Below are 13761 nucleotides of genomic sequence, written 5' to 3' on the forward strand. Positions count from 1 at the left end.
CTGCGGTTGAATCTTTTTCTGTGGGGTGAATTGTGATTATGTTTGGATGGGATGGGGTAGAATCGAGGGTGGCTCTGACATTGGTAATTTTGTTCTTGAAGTGGTCTGCCAGGAGGGTAGCAGATGGTGGTGGGGTATTGTTTGTGGTTGTGTAGGGTTTGGTGTCTGTCAGATCTTTTAAGATTTGGAAAAGTTTTTTGGGGTCTTGGGTTTCTGTGCCTATAAGATTTGTGTAATGAGTTTTCCTCTTGTCTTTTAGTAGTCGTTTGTATTGTTTGATGATGTTTTTCCAAGCATATTCATTGGGGAAATGTTGAAAACCCGACTGGATTGCGGCCCTCGAGGAGGGACTTTGAGACCCCTGCCGTAAACTGTTATTAAGGTTGGTTTGGGGGTAAGAAGTAATTGAAATTTGATACTTTTTGAGATCTTGGAAGCATTTGTGATCTGGATTGGCTTGATGGATCTGTGTGGTCTGATCCAGAATGGCAATTCTGATGTCCTCTGAGACCAAGCATGAAAAATGAAAATGCACCAGGCTTTACTTTGTTACAAGCACAGGTCATGCCTCTGAAGGGACAAACAAGAGGGAGTGGTCTAGAGAATGACACAGGGACAAAGTTTGTCTCCATCCCCACGGGCTTTGTTCCTGTCCCTGGAACCACGGAGTGGGAGGGGATGTGCACAGATGGATCAAGCACTGGTTGTCGGGCAGACTGCAGAGGGTCGGAGTAAAGGGTCAATATTCTGACTGGCAGGGAGTCACAAGCGGTGTGCCACAGGGGTCGGTGCTGGGGCCGTTACTCTTTAACATATTTATCAATGACCTGGAAAAGGAGGCAAAGTGCGAGGTTATAAAATTTGCAGACGATACCAAACTGTGCGGCAGAGTTAGGACCAGGGAGGAGTGTGAGGACCTACAAAGAGACCTGGACAAGCTGGAAGACTGGGCAAACAAATGGCAAATGCGCTTTAACGTGGACAAATGCAAAGTCATGCATATAGGGAAAAAGAACCCGTTGTTCAACTACAAATTGGGGGGGGGTATTGTTGGGAGACAGCAGACTTGAGAGAGACTTGGGTGTGCTGGTGGATGCATCACTGAAGCCATCTGCACAGTGCGCAGCAGCCTCGAAAAAAGCCAACAGGATGCTTGGCATCATAAAGAAGGGCATAACAACCAGAACGCGGGAAGTCATCATGCCATTGTATCGAGCGATGGTGCGTCCACATCTGGAATACTGCATTCAGTATTGGTCGCCGCACCTCAAGAAGGACATGGCGGTACTTGAGAGAGTCCAAAGGAGAGCAACGAAAATGGTAAAAGGGCTGGAACACTGCCCATACGACGAGAGGTTGGATAGGCTGGGGCTCTTCTCTCTGGAGAAAAGGATGCTCAGGGGAGATATGATAGAGACCTTCAAGATCATGAGGGGCATAGAGAGGGTGGATAGGGACATATTCTTCAGACTGAAGGGGACAGCAAATACGAGGGGGCATTCGGAGAAACTGAAGGGAGATAGGTTCAAAACAAACGCAAGGAAGTTTTTTTTCACCCAAAGGGTCGTGGACACTTAGAATGCGCTACCGGAGGAAGTGATCAGGCAGAGTACGGTACAGGGATTCAAACAGGGATTGGACGGATTCCTGAAGGATAAAGGGATCATGGGATACTGAGGGAGGAGCTGGGATGTAACACAAGTATAGAAAGCTAACCAGGTAATGAGTATAGAAACCAAACCAGGTCGTGCATGTGCAAGACCGGAGGGTTAGGACTTTGATAGGAAGACAGGACTTAAATGAGAAACCAAGGTGGCAAGGGAGCCCCTTCTGGTGATACAGACAGGTCGTGACCTGTTTGGGCCGCTGCGGGAGCGGACTGCTGGGCAGGATGGACCTATGGTCTGACCCGGCGGAGGCACTGCTTATGTTCTTATGTTCTTAAGCCTACCTCCAAGCCAGTTCCCAACCCATTTTATCAATGTCTCGCCCAATCCTATAGAACTCATTTTGCTTAGCAACCTGCGGTGTGGTACACTATCGAATGCTTTGCTAAAGTCCAGGTATACGATGTCCAGGGACTCCCCAACATCTAGCTTCCTCGTCACCCAGTCAAAGAAGCTGATCAGGTTGGATTGGCAGGATCTCCCCTTAGTAAATCCATGTGTCTAATTGGTGTTTGATTAAGGTTTCCATTAGTTTGCTCAATACTGATGTGAGACTCACCGGTCTGTAGTTTGCTGCCTCAATTTTTGAGCCTTTCTTGTGAAGTGGAATGACGTTAGCCGTCCTCCAGTCCAACGGAACGCTGCCTGTACTAAGGGAGAGGTTGAAGAGCGCGGACAGCGGTTCCGCCAAGACATCACTCAACTCCCTGAGCACCCTGGGGTGTAGGGTGTCAGGCCCCATAGCCTTGTTAACCTTGAGCCTTGACAGTTCATCGTAGACACTGCTAGGTGTAAACTTGAAATTACTAAATGGGTCAGCCGAGTTAACCCTTGTCTGTAGCTGAGGTCCTTGCCCCGGCGCTTCTCGGGTGAAGACTGAGCAGAAATATTCATTTAATAGTTGTGCCTTTTCCGAGTCTTTTTCCACATATTCTCCGTCTGGTTTCCTAAGACGTACTATCCCTCCCGAGTTTTTTCTTCTGTCACTGATGTACCTGAAGAATGATTTATCTCCCTTCTGGATGTTCTTTGCTAGAGACTCCTCCATGTGGAATTTAGCCTCCCTGACTGCAGTTTTGACGGCTTTTGACTTGGTCAGTTATTCTGCTCTAGAGTCTTGTTTCCCTGATTGTTTGTAAGAGATGAATGCTTTTTTCTTCTTCTTGATGAGGTCTGAGATCTCCGCAGTGAACCACTGCGGCTTATTGTTCCTACGCCGTTTACTTACTAATTTAACATAGCGGTTTGTCGCTTCCTGTATGGTGCCTTTCAGAGTCGACCACATTTCTTCTACGCTATTGGTTTCTGCTTGGCTTTGTAGCACCTGGTGAACAAATTCTCTCATGTTCGAAGAGAAAAAGTTTCAGATACTACACAGAGAAAATGTTAATTATCATTTATATTCTGGGTTTTTTTCAAAGAGGTCAAGGCAGATGACTTTATGCAATGTCACCTTAGTAACAATTATACAAAAATAGAGAAATATACACTCTCCCTTTTTACTGAACCGTGATAGCGGTTTTTAGCATATGGAACTGTGCTGAATGCCCCGCGCTGCTCTCGCCGCTTATAGGCTCCCTGCGCTAAAAACTGCTATTGCGGTTTAGTAAAAGGGAACCATAGTGCAAAATATAGACAGCAGATATAAATTCTCAAAACGGACACATTTTGATCACTAAATTGAAAATTAAATCATTTTTCCTACCTTTGTTGTCAGATGATTTCATGAGTCTCTGATTGCACTTTCTTTTTCTGACTGTACATCCAATATTTCTTCCCTTCTTTCAGCCTCCTGTATGTTTCCTCTCCTCCAGACTTCATTCCCTCCCCCAACTTTTTCTTCCTCTCTCCCTGCCCCCTCTCCTTTCTTTCTTTCTCCCTGCGTCGTCTTTCTTTCTGTCTGTCTTTCTCTCTCCATGCCCCCTCTCTTTCTTTCTCTTTCCCTTCTTTCTTTCTGTCTCCCTGCCTGCCCACTTTCTTTCTTTGTCTTTCTTTCTTCCTGCTCCCCCCCCAAGCCACCGTCGCTGTCATCGGGGAACAGGCCCCCAAGTAACCACCGCCGAGTTCTGAGCTCTCCCTGCTTCCTGGTGCCATAAACAGGACAACAGAAGTGCCGGGCCCACCAATCTTCCTCCCGATAACAATTCTGATGTCGGAGAGGAAGTTCTGAGCCAGCCAGGTAGCGATTGGCTGGCCTGGAACTTCCTTTGCGCTTTTGCTGTCCTGTTTATGGCGTCAGGAAGCAGGGAGAATGCGAAGGCAACGCCAAGTCTATCATGGAGCCTGGGATGGGCTCCGAGATCGGTTCGCGTTGCCTTTGTGATCTACTGGTCAATCGCGAACGACCTTTTGGGCACCCCTGCTGTAGAAGAATGTATTTTATATATGATATATTTTCAAATAACATTGAAAATTTTACAGTTAGCAGAAAATTCCACCATCCTAATTGGTAACAAAATTGTCTTACTTTCCAGAGTTTTTGGCAGTGCTCACATGTGAACTGAAGTGTCCAAGGTTTGTTTTGATCCCCAACAGGCATGCCGAAACATACAATGTAGGCATCGCTCATCTTAGCAGATGCTTCTAAGGAGTACTTTTTCCCTCTTGTCATAATAAATTGGCCGCATATATAGCAAAATGCATCTGCCATGTGTTTGTTCTTTAGTAAAAGTTTACTCAGCTTGGAATCTTGGAGTTCTACAAAAAAGGTAAATTTCAAAATATCAATGTCCTGGTCACAAAAGCAAAGTTTGAGGGGAATGATAGCCATTTTCTATACTTAGTGCCAAAGGCAGTTAAGAAAGAACACTTATTACATTGGAACAAAAAATAAAAAAAATTGTTGCATAGTGTCGTCCAGTGGTCTCAAAAGTCATGGCCCGGGGGCCACATGCGGCCCGCCAGGTACCATTTTGAGGCCCTCGGTATGTTTATCATAATCACAAAAGTAAAATAAAACAGTTTCTTGATCATATGTCTCATTAGCTATAAATGACAATATTATTATTAAGACTTAGCCAAAAGGAAAGAGTTTTACCTCATGCAAAATGGTCATTTCTTTAATAAGACATTAACTATTTTTTCTGAGGCCCTCCAAGTACCGACAAATCCAAAATGTGGCCCTCCAAAGGGTTGAAGTTTGAGACCACTAGTGTAGTCATTGTTCATATTTAGTAGTACACTTCTCCCTCCTTATTCGCGGGGGATACGGGCGAATATCCGACTCTGACCCACCCCCGCCTCCCTTCCGCCTTCCCCCGGCCTCCCGGCCTTACCTGGTGGTCTAGCTGGTTTTTGGGGCAGGAGCGATCTTCCTACGCTCCTGCCTCGTGCAGATAGCCATTAGGAAATGGCTTTGGGGAGTTCCCGTAGTCTACAGAGAGACTACGGGAACTCCCCACAGCCATTTCCTAATGGCTATCTGCACGGGCAGGAGCATAGGAAGACCGCTCCTGCCCCGAAAACCAGCACTCCCAACCGGCAAAGCGCACTATCCCGCAGGCTGGAATTCAGCTCCTGCGCACTACCACGGACAGGCGCACGCCCGATGCCTGAACTCAAACGGCCAGAAAACAATTGCTCCCTCGTTCCCCGTGCCGCCGATACCTCTGTGTCTACAGCGGAGCGAATGTCCCGAACAACGAGGCCTGCACAAAATGGAACACAAAGCCCAAATGACTCACCCAGCTATCCTGCACGACACAGCCAGGTAAGGCCGGGATGCCGGGGGGAAGACAAAAATATGGTGTTTTTTTTCCTCCTCCCCCCCCAAAAAAAATTGCGATTATGTGAAATCGCGAGTAGGGAAACCGCAAATGGGGAGGGGGAAGTGTATGTATTCTTGGACTGACAGATCCAAGGCAATAAGGATAGGGTTACCAGACTTCCCCGGATTTGTCCTCCTCCACGTCATTGTGTCACATCTGCGCATGCGCGGATGCCCTCCTGCCCGACTTGAGCAAGCAGCGGGGGCGGGATTAGAGACAGGACTGGGGTGTAACGGGGTGGGGATGGGCAGGCCTAGGGGGTCTGGATTTTCCGAATGTAAAATCTGACAATCCTAAATAAGGAGGAAGCGTCTACTGGAGATTCCAAGAATAAATATGGGGTTTGTATACAGACGGTTTGAACATTGCTCCAAGACCTAAACTAACTGGAAATGAGTCAGGATTGGAGGTTTTTTTGTGTATTTTAAACCTTGTTTCTCTATCATATTTTTTTCATTGCATTATATAGTGCATAACTTTTGTTACAATGTATCTCACTTTGAACAAACATATACAATTCATGTTTTCAGTAGGACGGAAAAGTCCTGGTGCTAAAACTGAGCTTAAATACCATCCTATAGAAATTTGTTACTAAAGAACTGCCAGTAGCCCTAGACAAAAGCTTGTCTGGTTAATAAGTCTGGACGGCACTGAGAAACTGGATGAGGCCACTGAATGGCTTTGCTCTAATCCGGTGTCGAAAAATGCGATGGCTCTCGCTGCCGAATTAAGCAAGGAGAAAATGGAGCATTTGCGGTGCAGCCACAAGCCCAGGCCAGGTGAAAAGCACCTGCTCGGTCAGCACAGCACTTCCTCAACTCAGCCACGGCCCTTCTTATGATTGATGAAAGATGCAGGGAACCAAGTATTGGGGGCAGCTTGATGTTGCTGGGTAAACCCCATTGTGTTCCCTAACTCCACAGTATAAATGAAAAATAAATAAAGTAGGTCTAAGTTGCATAAGTTCAAGTTTTAGGCTCCCAAGGAAAATTCTGCACAGCAACAAGGGGCAGGGGAAACCACAACTCCCCCCCCCCATTTATCAGGCATTCATATACTGACCCCCAGTTGCCAGGCATGCATTTACTGACCCCCCTAGTTGCTAGGCATGCATTTACTGACCCCCCCCCCAATTGCCAGGCATGCATTTACTGACCCCCCTAGTTGCTAGGCATGCATTTACTGACCCCCCCCAATTGCCAGGCATGCATTTACTGAGCCCCCCAATTGCGAGGCATGCATTTACTGAGCCTCCCAATTGCCAGGCATGCATTTACTGAGCCTCCCAATTGCCAGGCATGCATTTACTGACCCCCCTCCTGAGTTACCAGGCATATTTTGCCTTGGCTTTTGCTGTTTTAATTATGGTTGTAATCCGCCTTGTTTAAAGGCAGAATATAAATAATAAACTATCCCCCCGTTTACAGAACCGTAGCGTGGTTTTTAGCACCACCCAGTATATAAACTATAATTGAAAAGAAGACTGGCAGCAGAAAAGATTGGAGATATATAATCATATACCACCTAACCTGATTGTGTGATGGTCCCGCTAACAAACATTTCTCTGTGGACCTCAAAACCTAGATATGTTGATAAGCAAGCAGGGAAGGCCGAATGGGAGTGGCAGCTACATATTGAATGTAGATGCTTGAAGAGCTGGGACATATATTTCTTTATTCCAGATGAAAAAGACCCGACACTATCAGTGTTTTGGCTCTTAGCCTGCCTCAGGGGTCTTTGGAGTATGGTAATCATACAATTTTTCTTTTTCCTTTTTGATTGCACTATTTTCAGCAATTTATGGACAAGGAAAAAGAAAAATTGTATGATTACTATGCTCCAAAGACCCCTGAGGCAGGCTAAGAGCCAAAACACTGCCAGTGTCAGGTCTTTTTAATCTGGAATAAGAAAATATACAGTATATCCAAATCTTATCCCAGGACAAGCAGGCAGCTATTCTTGACTGATGGGTGACGGCACCGACGGAGCCCCGGTACGGACAATTTTAGAGTGATTGCACTCTAAGAACTTTTTAGAAAGTTCTAGCTCGGCCGCACCGCGCACGCGCGAGTGCCTTCCCGCCCGACAGAGGCGCGCGGTCCCTCAGTTTCTTAGTTTCTTAGTTTCCGCGGAGCTAAGAAGACGCGTTTTCAACGGCTGTTGAAAAATTTTTCCTAACTTGCCTTCCCGCTCGCGTAAACGTTTGGCTTAATTTGCCTTTTTTCTTTCTTTTATTTTGTTAAAAAAAAAAAAAAAAAAATCTTTCATTTTTTTTCTTCAATTTCGGTTTTCCCCGGCGGGGCCTTCTGCCACCATCGAAGCCTCGGCCTTCGATTTGGCGGAAGCCGTTTTTCCTTTCATGCCCCCTCAACCGGGTTTTAAAAAGTGCCAGCGGTGTGCTAGGCCTATATCTCTCACGGACCCACACAACTGGTGTTTACAGTGTTTGGGTCCTGAGCATCAGGCCTCTTCTTGCACCCGCTGTGCTACTTTGAAAAAACGAACTTTAAAAAATCGCTTAATTCAACAGCGATTGTTGTTCGGTGCCGAGATGTCCGACCCCGTTCCTTCGACTCCGGCTTCGGCACCGATTCAGTCGGCACCCTCGTCTTCGACGCCGCGTGATTCCACACCGGCATCCCAACAGTCAGGTAAGCCGGCTAAGAAGCCTTCCCCGCTGGAACGTCTTCCGGCCTCGAGTGCAGTGAGCCCAATCCTGCCGCCGGTTCGACGCCAGCGGAAGCGCTCCGCCCCTATAGAGGTGAGTCCCTCGACATCGGGCTCCTCATCTCCGGGGCGTCGAGCGGCACCGCAGGTACCGCAGAAGAAAAAAGCGGTACCGGTGCCATCCCTCGATGACCGCATTACGGCCATCCTTCAGGTGCAGCTGAAGGAGCAATTAGAACGACTCCTTCCTGCTATCATGACACCGAACCTTCCGGTGCCAGTTCGCACCGAGCCATCGGTACCGGTTGTTGAACAACCTGTATCGGTACCGATTGTGGAACCCGTATTATCCACTTCCACTGTTTCGGTACCGCTTCACCTAACCTCATCGGTATCGATGCCAGTCCTTGCACCGGAGCCGAGAGCTCACCATCAATCGGTGCAGACTTCGGCACCGGTGCGTCCGATTACTTCTCCGGACACGGTATCGATGAGGTCGGGTAAGTCGATGCGCAAAACCCGACACATGCAAACGTCGACACCTGAGTCTCGGGACCATTCTTCCCATGTAAGGGACCCTGATCTGTGGGGAGACTCAGAGGAACCCTTTCTTTCTGAAGGAGAATGTTCCTCAGAGGAGGAGGATTCGGCTGTCCCTGACCCATCCTCCAAACAGGCCACTTCCTCTTTCTCTAGTTTTTTGAAAGAGATGTGTGAGTCCTTGTCCATTCCTTTGGAGGCTGAATCCAAAAAGTCTAAAGCTTTTTTGGATGCCCTTGATTTTGATCAGCCTCCAAAGGAATTTTTGAAACTTCCCCTTCATGACATTCTGAGGGAAACTTTCTATAAGAATTTAGAGACTCCTTTAACTGTCCCAGGGGCCCCACGTAAACTGGATTCTCTATATAAAGTAATTCCCATTCCTGGGTTCGACAAACCTCAACTACCACATGAATCCTTATTTGTCGAATCCACCCTTAAAAAGACTTCAGGAGCCAGTGTATATGCATCTGTCCCTCCTGGCAGAGAAGGAAGGGCCATGGATAAATTTGGTAAGAGGCTCTACCAAAATGCTATGTTAGCTAATAGGGCTAGTAATTATGCTTTTCATTTTTCTTTTTATTTAAAGCATCTCCTTACCACCATGGCTTCCTTCGAGAAATATCTTCCTTCACGAAAGCATTCCGCTTTTCACGCATGCTTGTCGTCTCTTCTCCAATTGCGTAAGTTTATGGTGAGATCCATATATGACACTTTTGAACTTACATCCAGAGCGACAGCAATGTCAGTAGCTATGCGTCGTTTGGCCTGGCTTCGGGTATCCGAGCTTGATGTTAACCATCAAGATCGGTTAGCCAATGCCCCATGTCTAGGGGATGAGCTCTTTGGGGATTCCATGGACTCAACCACACAAAAGCTCTCTGCTCATGAGACGCGCTGGGATACCCTGCTCAAGAATAAAAAGAAGCCTCCTCCGCCAAGACCATACAGGCAGCAATCGGCCTACCAACGCCGTTTCACAGCCCGTCCATTGCCTACCACTGCTCAACAACCTAGGCGTCAGAGGCAACAGCAACGTCAGCCTCCCAGACAACAGCAACAGCAACAAGCTGTAAAACAACCTCCTCAGCAAAAGTCACAGCCCTTTTGACTTCATTCTCCGCAGTATAGCCAGTATCCCTATTCCTGCTCTCCTGCCTCAACCAATAGGAGGTCGACTTTCTCTGTTCCTCAGCCGGTGGGAAGTAATCACTTCGGACCAATGGGTCCTCAACATCATCCGCCACGGCTACTCTCTCAACTTTCAGACTCTCCCACCTCAAAGCCTGCCAAAAGAGTCTGCTTTGAACAGTCCTCAATCAGCCCTCCTTATTCAGGAGGTCCAATCCCTCCTCCTTCTGAACGCTATAGAGGAAGTTCCTCTAGATCAAAAGGGGCAGGGATTCTACTCCCGTTACTTTCTAGTTCCCAAAAAGACAGGAGATCTCAGACCCATCCTGGATCTTCGCGATCTCAACATTCATCTAGTAAAAGAAAAATTCAAGATGCTTTCTTTAGCCATCCTTTATCCCCTTCTAAATCAATACGACTGGCTATGCTCCCTCGATCTCAAAGAGGCTTACACTCACATACCGATCAATGTAACCTCAAGACCATATCTCCGATTCATGATCAATCATTGTCATTACCAGTACAAGGTGCTGCCCTTCGGTCTTGCCTCATCTCCAAGGGTATTCACCAAATGTCTCATTGTGGTGGCGGCTTTTCTACGCTCTCACCACCTGCATGTATTTCCTTACCTGGACGATTGGTTGATCAAAGACACTTCTGCCCAAGCGGTCCTTCTGGCCACCAACCAAACCATCCAGTTTCTACAACTTCTGGGATTCGAGATCAATCTACCCAAATCTCATATCATTCCCACTCAGAGGCTTCAATTCATTGGAGCGATCCTGGATACACTCCTCATGAGAGCTTTCCTGCCATCCAATCGTCTCCAGACTCTTCAGTCTCTATGTCACCAGGTGCTTCCTCTGCCGTCCATCTCAGCACGACAAATGATGGTACTCTTGGGGCACATGGCATCCACAGTTCATGTCACACCTCATGCCCGTCTTCACCTGCGCACTCCTCAATGGACCCTTGCTACCCAGTGGTCCCAAGTGTCGGATCCTTGCTCACGACACATATCTGTGACATCATCTCTTCGTCAGTCTCTTCAATGGTGGTTGGTATCCTCAAATCTATCCAGAGGTCTTCTGTTCCATCAGCCTCCTCATCAACTAGTCATCACCACCGACGCCTCTCTGTACGCATGGGGAGCTCACCTGAACGAGTTCCAGACTCAAGGTCTTTGGTCAGCCCAGGAAAGGAAACATCAAATCAATTTCCTGGAACTCAGAGCGATGTTTTACGCCCTCAAGGCCTTCCAACACCTTCTCTTTCCTCAGGTCCTTCTGTTGTGCACAGACAATCAGGTTGCGATGTACTACATCAACAAACAGGGTGGGACAGGCTCTCGCCTTTTATGCCAGGAAGCCCAGAAGATCTGGAATTGGGCCATAGATCACCATCTCTTCCTGAAAGCTATATACATTCAGGGGAAACAGAATTCCTTAGCGGACAAACTCAGCAGAATTCTCCAACCTCACGAGTGGACACTCGATCCCGTAACTCTGCAGTCTATCTTCGATCAATGGGGCACTCCTCAGATAGACCTCTTTGCAGCTCCTCACAATCATCAGCTGCCCCTATTCTGCTCCAGACTTTACTCTCCGCACCGTCTAACAGCAGATGCTTTTCTCCTCGACTGGTCGAATCTGTTCCTGTACGCCTTCCCTCCTCTGCCTCTCATGTTGAGAACCTTGTTCAAGCTCAAGAGAGAACGAGCCACCATGATTCTGATTGCTCCGAGGTGGCCCAGGCAACATTGGTTCTCCCTTCTACTTCAACTCAGTTCCAGGGAACCTTTTCTTCTTCCTCTGTTTCCTTCTCTGCTTACGCAACAGCAGGGAACCCTTCTGCATCCCAACCTCCAGTCTCTACACCTGATGGCTTGGTATCTCTCGGGCTGAACTCGACTGATACTCTTTTGTCTCAGCCCGTTCGTTCCATTCTGGATGCCTCCAGGAAACCAGCCACTCTACAATGTTACCATCAAAAGTGGACAAGATTTTCTTCCTGGTGTCTTCTTCATCATCTTGATCCCACTTCCCTAGCAGTGGAGACGTTGTTGGATTATCTTCTTTCTTTGTCTGATTCTGGCCTGAAGTCCTCTTCCATCAGGGTCCACCTCAGTGCCATTGCAGCTTTTCATGAGCCAGTCCATGGAAAACTTCTTTCAGCTCATCCCCTGGTATCCAGGTTCATGCGTGGGCTTTTCAATGTGAAACCACCTCTTAAAGCCCCTCCGGTTATCTGGGATCTCAATGTGGTTCTTTCAGCTTTAATGAAGCCTCCATTTGAACCTTTAGCTACTTCTCCTTTTAAATTTCTCACTTGGAAGGTACTTTTCCTTATTGCTCTTACCTCTGCCAGGAGAGTCAGTGAACTTCATGCACTGGTTGCAGATCCACCTTTTACGGTCTTTCATCATGACAAGGTGGTTTTGCGTACACATCCAAAGTTTCTCCCCAAGGTTGTCTCGGAATTTCATCTCAACCAATCCATTGTTCTACCGGTTTTCTTTCCCAAACCTCATTCCCATTCTGGGGAACAAGCTCTGCATACTTTGGATTGTAAAAGGGCTCTTGCTTACTATCTGGAGCGTACGAAACCCCACAGATCAGTTCCCCAACTTTTTCTGTCCTTTGATCCGAACAAATTGGGACGTCCTGTTTCCAAACGCACGTTGTCTAATTGGCTAGCAGCGTGCATTTCTTTTTGCTATGCTCAGTCCGGACTGACACTGGAAGGTTCTGTCACGGCCCATAGAGTCAGAGCAATGGCAGCATCTGTAGCTTTCCTCCGTTCCACTCCTATTGAGGAAATCTGCAAAGCTGCTACTTGGTCCTCAGTTCACACTTTTACATCTCATTATTGTCTGGATGCATTCTCCAGAAGGGATGGTCACTTCGGCCAATCTGTATTACAAAATTTGTTTTCTTAATGGCCAACCTTCCCTCCATCCCTCTTTTTGTTAGCTTAGAGGTCACCCATCAGTCAAGAATAGCTGCCTGCTTGTCCTGGGATAAAGCACAGTTACTTACCGTAACAGGTGTTATCCAGGGACAGCAGGCAGATATTCTTGCGTCCCACCCACCTCCCCGGGTTGGCTTCTTAGCTGGCTTATACTAACTGAGGGACCGCGCGCCTCTGTCGGGCGGGAAGGCACTCGCGCGTGCGCGGTGCGGCCGAGCTAGAACTTTCTAAAAAGTTCTTAGAGTGCAATCACTCTAAAATTGTCCGTACCGGGGCTCCGTCGGTGCCGTCACCCATCAGTCAAGAATATCTGCCTGCTGTCCCTGGATAACACCTGTTACGGTAAGTAACTGTGCTTTCAAGCATCTACACTCTTTATTGGGTGATATTTGGTGTGTTGTGTACTTAGAATTCCCTTTCTTTGTGTGACTTATATATTGAAACCATGGACCTGATTCTCTTTCCTGTTTTATCCACACAGGTCTCGAAGAAGCTTTCCAACCCAACTGTGATATGGGCTACGTAGTTGCTCATTGGCGATGAACTGTCAAGCTTTTGACTTTTTATCACCTTTGTGTGCAAGTTTCCCACACATTTTCATTATGCAGTAAGTAATGCGTGCTACTTTAAACGTAAATATCTTTGCAAATTTGCTGTGTAAGTTTTCTGCACATATGTGAGGGGGTGCTGAAAAGTTCTCAGCCCAACCAAGAGAATGACGTGGATATGGTTCAGTCGATGTCAAAGAAAACATAGAATTTTGTTTCTGCAAATTGGCACTTAACAAAATAAGATAACAGTCTTTTCAGCTTCAGTGGCAAAATAATTTTCAGAATTTAGGAAGTTGGTTGGTTAGGCTGAGAACTTTTCAGCCCCCCCCCTCGTAATTTGAGCATATTTAACTTTTTGCATATGATGAAGTGTCGGGTGATGAAAACACTTGTTCTGCTGCACTTAAATGCGAGCCTAGTGAAAATTTTTTGTTTATGAAGTTTTTGCGAGGCTCATATTTAGCTTCA

The sequence above is a fragment of the Geotrypetes seraphini genome, chromosome 17, assembly GCF_902459505.1.
Source record: "Geotrypetes seraphini chromosome 17, aGeoSer1.1, whole genome shotgun sequence".
Classification (NCBI taxonomy): domain Eukaryota; kingdom Metazoa; phylum Chordata; class Amphibia; order Gymnophiona; family Dermophiidae; genus Geotrypetes; species Geotrypetes seraphini.